The sequence below is a fragment of the Asterias amurensis genome, chromosome 5 (assembly GCF_032118995.1).
Source record: "Asterias amurensis chromosome 5, ASM3211899v1".
In the NCBI taxonomy this organism is placed as follows: Eukaryota; Metazoa; Echinodermata; class Asteroidea; order Forcipulatida; family Asteriidae; genus Asterias; species Asterias amurensis.
The window spans coordinates 19,996,207-20,007,471 of NC_092652.1; the positions used below are offsets into that span (position 1 = coordinate 19,996,207).

The 11,265-nt window shown below is 36.8% G+C and overlaps 1 protein-coding gene across 2 annotated transcripts in view; it reads right to left on the reverse strand.

Moving 5' to 3' along the window:
• The window catches only part of LOC139936949 (uncharacterized), a 51,653-nt gene extending 45,290 nt beyond the window's left edge, over positions 1-6,363 (reverse strand). The window contains exon 1 of one of the 2 annotated variants that reach the window (XM_071931812.1): positions 6,229-6,363. The gene's annotated coding sequence lies outside the window, so the exon portion shown is untranslated. Of the gene's footprint in view, positions 1-3,131; positions 4,345-6,228 lie in introns of those variants that run through there. The other variant, XM_071931811.1, reaches the window with a different exon arrangement.
• Positions 6,364-11,265: the final 4,902 nt, after the last annotated feature.

Here is an 11,265-nt window from a genome sequence, read left to right on the forward strand (position 1 = left end):
CTTTGACGTTTGGGTCAGTGTGCTCTGATCGTCTTCTGGGGAATGTATTCGTTATAAGAATCTATACATTAAACATAAAACAGTTAACTTATTCAATGTGTTTATACACTAGACAGGTCCATTCGCAAAAAACACAGACAAACACTGGCAGAAGTCCAACAAAAATTAAAAGAATCAGATTTTTGTGACAGTTAATGTGTTGTGCTCTGTTTTGAGACTAATTTTGTAATGCCAAAGGGCTTGAATATTCAATAAATACAATATCCATATTTAAAAAAAATTCCAAGTTAAAAAATAACTTAATCGGCCTACCAACCCTACATTTTGAGACCCTCTATATGGACAAACAAACACATTTCATGTTTCGGCCTCATGGTAGATGATGTTACTACGGTTTATGTAACACATACGATTATAGTGGGGCGAGGGTCCAATAGGATAAAAAGGCAGGGCATCATTTATTGTCAGACCTACTTTTCAACGAGCGATGTTGGCAGAATATGAAGGACTTTATACACTGAATGCAAAGCGAAGGGTGCTAATTGAATTATGCCCCACTTCAAGAGGCAACTGGCCACAATTATAAAGTACCTCTAAAATGAGGGGGCCTCTGTCACATTATTACAAAAACCTTAATTTAAATGTTTCATGTTGTGATTATTGAAAGCCGATGGAAAGGGAGAAAAAAACCTGCAGCGAGGAAAAAGAGTATCAATTTGTTACTTGGTCGCCAGTTAATGTCAACTTTTAATGTCAAACATTAATGGAAATATATTAAGTTAGGGAACAACTGTAACCGAGTTGGTGGACGCTACACAGAGTGACAATGAGCACTTTGCAACTTTATGAAAAGGCGCTTTATTGTTCTTGAGTTATATAAAGTTAGTTTATTCCAAGTGTTTACACTGGCTTGTGTGAGCTATAGGTTTCCTACAAAATTTAACGACAGCCATGGCTCTCTGAAACTTAAAAGAAAGCAACAGAATAAAGTACCAAATTAAACCGGTTTTAAAGGTACATGTAGGGTCATAAATCGTTTTAAAGCCATTGGACACTTTCGGAACATAATTTTTTTTTAAAGTTCACAGATTTACGAATAACTTACAGGGTTTACAGTTAAGGTAATGGTGAAAGACTTCTCTTGAAATATTATTCAATGAAATGCTTTACTTTTTGAGATGACATTAAAACAACATCAATTCTCAATATCGAGAGTTACGGATTTATTTCAAAAACATGTCATGTAACGGCGAAACGTGCGGAAACAAGGGTGGCTTTTTCCATTATTTTCTACCGACTCCAATGACCGATTGAGCCTAAAGTTTCACAGGTTTGTTGTTTTATATATAAGTTGTGATACACGAGTGTGGGCCTTGGACAATACTGTTTACCGAAAGTGTCCAATGGCTTTAAGGGCAAATTATACAGCCAGAAGCTGTCACAGTATTTTCAAAAGAACGTCAAATACATCCACATAACCGCATCTCTGGATGCATGCACCTGCGAATGGACAACACCCCTTACAAATCTGAGAAACGATGCATGAACCCTTTCTAGGATTCAAATGTTTTTGGCGAAAAAACATCAACCTACCAATACGGGCGAAGGGAATCCTTGCTCAAAATAGTTTTGATACTATCTATCAACAGCTACAGTTTGTGCTTCTCAACAAGTAAGTTTTTGTGGTCTTTACTTTTGGAATTACTTGCCAAAACCTCAGGCCATAACCCACAGCACCAACAGCAAATGCCATGGTGCCCTGTACTTTTGCTGAGGTGCCCTCTGCAAGGTTCCAATACAAATCTTCCCCATCGAATAAGTGCCCCTTACCGAAGTAAAAATATTGTGCCCCTTTAACAGCCAAGTTCAAGACCTGCAATCTACGACCCTACCTTTAAATCAATCTCACCTGAACCGCAAAACTATTTCCATGTTAAACACACATCTAGTTCACATTAAAGTCTGAGCCAATTACCTCGGAAACATGTTTATACAAGAGAAAAAAACCTCTTAGAAGGCCCAACCCCCTCCACCCAAGTTCACCATCTTCAAGTACCCAGGTCACCACAGCTTACACCCACCTTCCATATGGGTCAAAATGAACCTCCTTGTTGTTAGTACTACCTTTGTCATGGCAACAACAACCTGCCCAGGTCAATTAAACTCTGGTGTTAGTGACTGGATCAATCACCTTAAAGGAAAAGGTGCTGTTCCAGTCCCAAAAATGACCAAACTTTCCAGCAGTACAGAAATGGTACAGAAATTTATTTTTTCATGGCAATTATCCTTTTAAAGATAGTTTTAAACATAATACTCAAACAGGCCCGATACTTCACGGAGGCAGTGAAGGCGATGGCCTCCATGACCCCTGGTCATTGCTTTATAGTGCCCTTGAAATGCTACAGTAGAAACTTTCAATATCCTCAAAGAGTGCCCTATTACCAAGGACAACATGCCTTGGTGCCCTTGCCCAATCAAAAACGAAGCAACGTGCCTGCTCAAACATTTTGAGAAAGACTCTGGTAGTGTTGGAAAAATGAGGCCAAGGGGCGTCACAAAATATGTCTTGTTACCAATGCTGCAATTGCCCTTTAAAAGGATCAGTTTTCTCCCTGATCCATCTTATCGGAGCTCAAGTCCTATCAATTACAGTCTTATAATATCTTAGAACACCACAGAATTAGAAATTGAAGACATTCCAGACGGAGTAACTATGCAGCTAGATTAAAAACTGTTGACGTGCCGATGATTTAAAGCAGCAGTTTCTTTCGTAAAAAGTCACAATTGCTGATGAAAAGGCAAGACATCATCAGACTGTGCAAGTCTTACATGTATCAAAAATTCAAAATAAAACAAGCCAAACAAAGGCTCAATTTTGTTTACATTACATCTACATTGTTTTTTTTACCCTTGTGTGTAATGTCTTTTGGAGGAGTGTTAGCTCTGAAATAAATATGGTTTAAAACAGTACTCTTCTTCAGGAGTTACAGCAAAAAGTAAATTAAGTTAAAAGAGTTTACTGAAATGGCTGGTGGATTAAACCATATTTCAGTTTTTGCCAAGTGCAATTGAAAGAAAATTTGACGAGTGATTACAGTTTTACAACTGAGGCATAATAAAGAAGGTCTTACGTTCAGCGTCATCAGGGTTCAATGAATCCACAGAGTGATGCCTCACTGCTGGTAGTCATATTGCAAATCTTAGCTTCTCCCAACTCCACAACATAAGAAGTTGAACATATATACCTGCTGCAAAAAAGACAACCGCGGAGCTACTTTCCTATGCCTGGTGCGAGTCTTTGCTGTTCCCTCTCTCCACTGCTCCAGATCTTCTCTTCAGAATTATAGAGCAATAAATTAATCCACAGAGTGATGCTACTTATGCTGCGCTGGCAGCTGAGGGAAAATTTTGTCTTCAAACTTCACACTATAAAAGTTTAATATTGTTTGCTGCAAAAAGAGCTACTTTACTCAGCCTTGTGCGAGGTTTGGGCACTTAGATGTTCCCTCTCTCCACTTCTCCAGATTTCCTTTCTCAAGAAATATCAATCATAGAGCAATGATAATACATTAATCCACAGAGTGTGCCAGTGCCTGTGCTGAAGAAGAAACCAGGAAAGCTTAGCAAGCTCCCCCGATCAAAAATTTGACTCCATAAATGTTTGAGTTCTTTCTTGCAGGTTGTCAGTCTCTAGACCTTAGAGGATGAAGCACATTAAGTCGAGTGCAAACTCGTCTTGACTAAAATTCAAAAGGTGTTTCGAGGACTATTGATTCAGCAAATAACGTCATCCATTTTATGCAAGGAAGGATACAAGCACGGAGGCGGGACACATTAACTTAAGTAACCTTCTTGAAGACGATCCGATCGAAAACATTCAGTAGTCACACACACCAGCTCTTGTCTATGCCACTTCAACCCATCCTTCAGGTTCAGATAATGTATTTAAAAAGTGCTTCACAACACAACAAGAAGCCTCTGTCTCTATAAATATAACTGTTCTCATTATAAGTCCAAACTCCTCCTTCTGAGAAGTACTGATCATAAAAATACAGGCCATAAACAATCACTTGGCAATTTACGACTCTTGCAGGTTATTGCAGAAAAGCATTAAGAAACATAATGAGGATCAGCTACTGGAAACCATGGAGAAGTGGAAACATAACTCCTGTGTACTATGGCTTTCTATCCTCCATGTGTAAATGAGCAATATTGCCAAAACTCATGCACCATTACACCTTAGGCTGTAATGGGCTGGCTACATAAAACACCATAGAGCAAGACACTGATGACCACATACCATTTGTGTACATGGCCATTTCAATGTAACTGTATATAAGTGCTTATTATTGTGAATGTGGTGATAATAGGCTCTGTTGAATTCTGTTACCTATTGTACTGTGATCACTGAGGACAGATCACTACTAAAGCATGTGTTATGTAACCAATGCAAACAGAGTTGCTATCAAGGATGTGATAATACACTTGTGGATCCAGGTAATTGTTGTTGGGTTGAAGTGTTTAGAGATGCCAATGACCCGAGTCCAATTTTATATTAAGCTGTTTTTAGCAGAAAATACTGCTTGACAAATTTCTTTGCTAAGCAATTATTGAGTGGTGCTTGTCTCAACAATGTAAATTTAATGTAATTTTTGGCTAGTGGTAACCTGTTTCTGCAAGACTTTTAAGTGCTTAGCAAGTTTTTGTGCTTATACACAGGCTAAGCATGTAGGCTAAACACAGAGTAGTATTGCTTAGCAGAATTTAGCAAAAGAAACTCGTCAAGCAGTATTTTCAGATAGGCTTCGAAATTGGGCCAAGAAGCCTGTAAGCACAACAAACTTGCACAGAAAAATCTTCCTTAGTAGAAATTTGTTGTCAGCCAAAATTCGAAATAGTTTATGTTGTTGCAACTGGTGCCCCACTTCTTTGCTAAGCAAATAATTATTAGCTGGACAGTATTTTCTGCTAAACAAAGCTTGATTAAATTGGGCCCTTGGCTCCAAGTTAAAAATACTGTAGAGGCTAAAAAGTCAGCTAACCAAAATACAGTCCTGCTTGAAAAATTAAATTTAAACTGCAAGGGAAAATAGTACCCTGTCATGCAGTGTCATGTGTTTATCAGTTAATGGCCCTTTTAATGGAGAATACATTTTGCTGAACACATACATTTTGCTGAACACTCATAAAATGGAGACAATTGTGTCAATGCCCAATGCCATTGCCTTAGTGCCCCCTTGAAATATTCAGTGCTCTTCACAAAATTGTCTTTAAGACAGGAAAGTATATATGAGGGGCAAGTACAAAACTCCTAAACCATTTCCTATATTCACTTCTAAAAATTGTATTCTTGAAATGAGAAGAAAACAAAATCTTATTTTAAAAAAAATATTTTCATTTGTCACTAAAAAAAAGTATATCAACAGAAAAATTGTCTAGGGAGTAGCAGCACAAGAATTGTTTTCCTAAAATAATATTTGTTTCTAATTTCAAGAATATTTTCAGCAGTGTATATTTGTTTCTAATTTCAAGAACATTTTCAGCAGTGTAGGATTCTCATATATTGGAGCCAAAATGCAGACCTAAGGTGGGCATGGCCTAGGCTGGAATAATTACTTCCAAAAGGAAATATATATGACACCAACATTCATAATATTCAAAAAGTGTTCTTGAAGTAATGAAACTTAACTTGTCCTTGAAGATAAATGGCTTATTTATTGTTCCAAAATACAAAAAAAGACATAATAATATAGGTGTTTATAAAGGGCCTTTGACAAAGATCAAAGACCTGTACTAACAAGGACAGTACAAAGAAACAAGAAACAACAAAACAACAAATGATTAATGTAGAAAATTAATGATGAGAAAATTGCAAATTAAAAAATCATGAATTGCATTTGCATTGTTATAGAATGAAAGTCAATCATAGTGAAAGTGAAGTGGACTTACCAATCAATCCCTCCATTTTAAAGCCATATTTATAAAGTTTGTTTTTTTGAGTAATTGTGGGTCTTTTGCCCTTTTGTCTTTGGGGTTTGTTTGGAATGTGCATTTTAATATTTTCTGCTAGTTATCGCATGAACTACCTTCTGTACAGGAGAGACCATACAAATTCAGTAATTTTTTACTGCGAGTGTCTTTTCAACAAAACCATTAATAAAACACACAATCAAATGCAAAACACTTGCCATCTTCCCCAAAGTTCAAGTAAAAGTGAAGTCGACTTACCATTGAATCCCTCCATTTTGAAATGTTGAGTTGTTTGCAGAAATCCCATCATGATGAACAAAGAAGGAAAACACTTTATGCTCGCAGAAGATTCCTGGGGGTAGTAGTTCTGGATCTTCAAATCTCTCACTTTATTACATTTTGTCCTCTTTCTTAATTATAACTGGTTCTATTAAGCTGTGAAAGAAGATAAAACCTGAATTTCAGTTTCATAAAAAAAATGAGAACATGAAATATGTCAACAGTTCCTGGGTTATATAATAAACCACATGAGAAACTAGCTGGGTAATGATTTTGGAATTTTACTAGAGCAGGATTTGAACCAAATACCTCCAGATTAACAGGCCAGCACTCTACCAACTGAGCTATCTAGCCCTATCTGACAGCCCCCATCCCCCCCCCCCCCAAAAAAAAAAAAACAGAAAACAAATTGTTAAAGACTCAAAGACCGATTTTCAAACAAGTAAACATTTTTCATGTGGCATGCAGCTCATTAATTGATTCAACATTTCTGGGGGAAAAAAATTGTCAAGTGATATACAAAAAGAAGATAATTTCAGAAATACTCAACAGAGCCAAATTATCAGCAAAGAAGGAAGTAAAACAATAATCGTCAAGAAAATTGACAGAATCATGGAAAAAACCTCAGCTGAATTGGTTACATTCAAGAGGTTTAGCAGACTGTCTACACTCTATACAATTAAATATCTACAGTTTTTGGTCACAACAAGCGCAGTGGTCTTTCTTCTCTGTGATGGAATATTTTTTTAACCTTTCAAGGAAATCATAAAGCATAGGGAGATCCTCAAATCAAGAAAAATCCTGATAAGTCATGAGCCTGCTCTATAACAAACCACTTGGAATAGAAATCACAAGGTTAATTCATTCATGACAAGGACAATCTTCATCTTTGTGGGTAGATCCACTTCTTTAAAGGCACATGACGCATTTGGTAATAATTGTCAAAGACCAGTATTTACACTTGTTGTATCCCAACATATGCATTAAGTAACAAATCTGTGCAAATTTTGACTCTTTTGGTCATTGAAGTTGCAAGAGAACAATGACAGTAAAAACACCCTTGTTGCACAAATTTGTGTGCTTTCAGATGCCAAAACAAATATTTAAAGATATTAAAAAGCCTAAAGCCTTTTAACATTAGTTGAGTGGGAAATGACCTCTTTCTCAAAAAACTTCATTACTTTAGCCGGAGTCGTTTCTCACAATGTTTTAAACTATCAACAGCTCTCCATTGCTCATTACCAAGTAAGTTGTTACGAAAATAGTAATTTTGAGTAAAGGTCCGGTGCCTTTAAAGAAAATCTTGTTAAAAATCACAAGCTGCAATTATAGGAAAGGTAATGCCACGTTTTCTTTCCCTGGGAAAAGAAATCATGGCCGACCTCGCGAGCAAATTGAAGAGAGAGGGGATAATCAGCCACGTTGGATCATCAGAAATACTTGGCACGGTTTGGGAGAGGTCTCTGCCTAGCAGTGGATGGGATGACATGGGTTGGTGATGATGATGATAATGATGACTGCTGCACTGGTAAAAATTTGATCTGGGGTTAAACAAAGAAAAGTTTACTATATAGCAGGATTTGAACGAACGACCTTCGGGTTACCCTGCCAGCACTCCACCAACTGACTAGCCCTATTTCGGTGGTTTCCTTATTTTGTCAAAATCTTTGTTCGAGGGCCCTAGTCAGAAGCCATACAACCGTTAAATTGCACTTCCCAGATTGTATCTAATTTTGGGTGTGCATGAGTCCTAGGTTACCCAAGATCATTTAAAAAAATTGCCAGTCAGATTCACTTGATTAATTTGATCGTTGAAATAATTATTTCAACAAGCACTTCTCCATTCTGTGAAAATCTAAAAAAAAAATTAAAAAAAACAGTAAACATACTCACTTTATATACTCTCTGTTATTCTCCGGATGAAATCAGCATCAACACCAACCTGTATTGTGCCAAATAAAAATCACTCTGATCAAAGCCCAATGATGTCGACACCCCCACCATCAAATGAGAAATGAGGTTTTCCAATCCCCTCAAAAGTTTGAATTATTCATCGGACTTCCTCTGAATCAATGTTGTTACCAAGACATTTCTAGGTTGTTTGTACGCAAGACATGCAATAAACATGCCTGTGTGACTCCATTGTGCGGAAGCAGAGCGTAGCTAACGATCTAAATAACGCTGCTACCTTACTGCCTCTTTCAATTATTGGCCCATTACTGAGAAGCGAGCATGTGAACCCCCCCCCCCCAGCGACAACGTTATTTGATACCATCAAGGACAAGTACAAAAGGATCAATAACTGGGGGAACATTGATTGTCAACAATGGCTGCCAAGTTGTTGGAGTTTGAAATAATAGACAATGAAACATACACTGTTGAGGATTGTAATTTTAGCTGTGTAGGGGGGAAGTTGTTACAAAAAACGGATGTCTCGTAAGATTGGCTTCATATAATGGATTTTTTTTGTTCAATGCGTGTCTTCTGATGAGTCTAGGTTAACAAGGAGAAGTTTACAAGGACAGAGGAGAGCTAGGTTTTAGTTTTCATATGATTGGATGAAATGAGGCCAAGGAAAAAACTGAAAGTCAATATTTTAGTAAATAAAGTTCATGGTTCCTAGCCGTCTCCATTTCAGGGTTAAATTTCAAAAAGCCTTCAGTACAAAAACCTTGTACTGTAAGCACAAAGAAATCAAGCTTATTGAGAAACAGGTATTCACAGCTAATATTTCATAACCTTTATAGTAATGCCATTGGTTCCAAACTCCATTTCTTTTTGGCTTTGTAAAGAAATTTGCTAATGACTGCTTAGCAAACTTCTTACCTAGCATATGAGTGGGACACCAGTGACAACAATGTCAATCTTATGAAATTTGGCAGGGCCCAATTTCATAGAGCTGCTTAAGCACAAAATTTTGCTTAAGCAAAAAAATCCTTGCTTAGTAAAATCAGATTACCGGCCAAGACTCCACTCAATTGTTATGCCAAGTAAACAAAAACTAAATACCAGTCACAAGCAATATATTTGGCATGAAATTTGGGCCAGTAACATGTGTAAAATAAGCAAGCTATTTTCGTGCTTAAGCAATTTTTTTGCTTAAGCAGCTCTATGAAATTGGCCCCAGGTAACCAGTTTGGTTGTGCTTCGCAAGGCTTTTATGCAGACAGGCTTTATGAAATTGGGCCAAGGACAACATTGGTGGTAGGCCCCTAATAACAAACAGCACTGGGCCCAACTTCATAAAGGCTGTAAGCAAACAAATTTTAGCACAAGTATTGCTAAACAGAAACAGATTACCCGCCAAAATAACATCAAGTTAACAATGTTGCAACTGAAGACCAACTTAATATTTGCTTAGCACAGAACTTACTGCTTACCAGCTTTATGAAATCGGGCCCAGGATGATTATCTGGAAATTGAATTTCCAAAGACGCTTTAGTGACGCAAATACCAACGATTGACTGCATGTGACGCAAATACCAATGATTGTCAGCATAAGACGATGTTTCTTGATACTGGTTTCATGAGCCAGCCCACTCACCAAACACAGGAAACGTGCTATTATGGACTGGTTCTATACAAACAGCCTACACATTACTCTCCAATTAGCAACAAATCAATTTCTATGAGAGTCTCGACTCGACAATGGTTCAAGGAATTTCTCATTATTATAATTTATCACCACCCGTATATGTACATCTTGGAAGTGGAATTGACTTTCGATTCGTTTCATGGAATAATTCAAAAAAGATATCTTATCATGAAAACCTGCTTAATATTCTTCCTAGTTTCTTGGAATTTTTGGAAAAACAAATGTACTGAAGAAAGGAATGCAGGAATAATATTTTGGCCTTAGGAAAAGAAGGAACATTTCATCGAGTACAAGGTCCGACCTACATGTACACATGACAGACTTTTCAGGTTTAATTGGTTTTTCAAGGGCAAACAAAAATCAGGAAGGAAAAAAAACTAAAATTGGCAAAAATTCTTGCCTAGGGGGATGATCTACATACACACATGATATTAACTTTAGTACACATTTCAGGCTTTATTATTATAATTTTTCCCCTTTTTTTTGAGAACAACAACAAAAATCGAAAATCAGATTAAAGAAGAATATTATGCCTGAAAAGGGTTAGAAACCAAATAAAACATTATTATTCTTTTCTTATTCTTTATTTTGCCTTTAAACAATTACAAATACAAAGTGTGAAAAATAGATAATATAAGGACACATACAAACATCAGTGTGTTATGAAAAACAGTTTGAAAACAAACCGTTGTAGCATATTTATGAATATTCTCAGTCATCCAGGTAATATAATTGGTATTGCTATAATCAAGTCAAATGGACTTACTATTTATAGTAATAAAATAGTAATATAAATATTACGGTCCAGTTGACTTGATTATAGCAATACCAATATCACTGTTGTAGCAGTTACTTCAATAAGGGAATCAATGTGTGGTGAAGAGGTTTTCAACTAGTGGTTTAAACCCGCGCCGAGGCCTGGACTTGATCGTTTACCGAGACAAAGTTGTCCAATACAAGATCTGCAATATGTCACTATTCATCTGTTGTTCATTTGGTGTTTTGTACCAAAAATAGTAGGGCCTTCTCAAGATGGTGACTGAGCGCTTATTTAAATTCTGGTTTTTGTGAAACAAAATTCTGGTCCAGTCAACTTTTTGAGCTCAAGTCCTGCAGTCCTGTGGCTTTTCAACCAAAATTGGAGCCCTGTTAAAGGCACTGGACACTATTGGTAATTACTCAAAATAATTATTAGCACAAAACCTTACTTGGTAACCAGTAATCGGGAGAGGTTGATAGTAAAAAAGATTGTAATTTTCTGCGAATTTGATTTCGAGACCTCAGATTTAGAATTTGAGGTCTTGAAATCAAGCATCTGAAAGCACACAACTTCGTATGACAAGTGTGTTTTTTTCTTTCACTATTATCTCGCAACCTCGATGACCAATTGAGCTCAAATTTTCACAGGTTTGTTGCTTTAT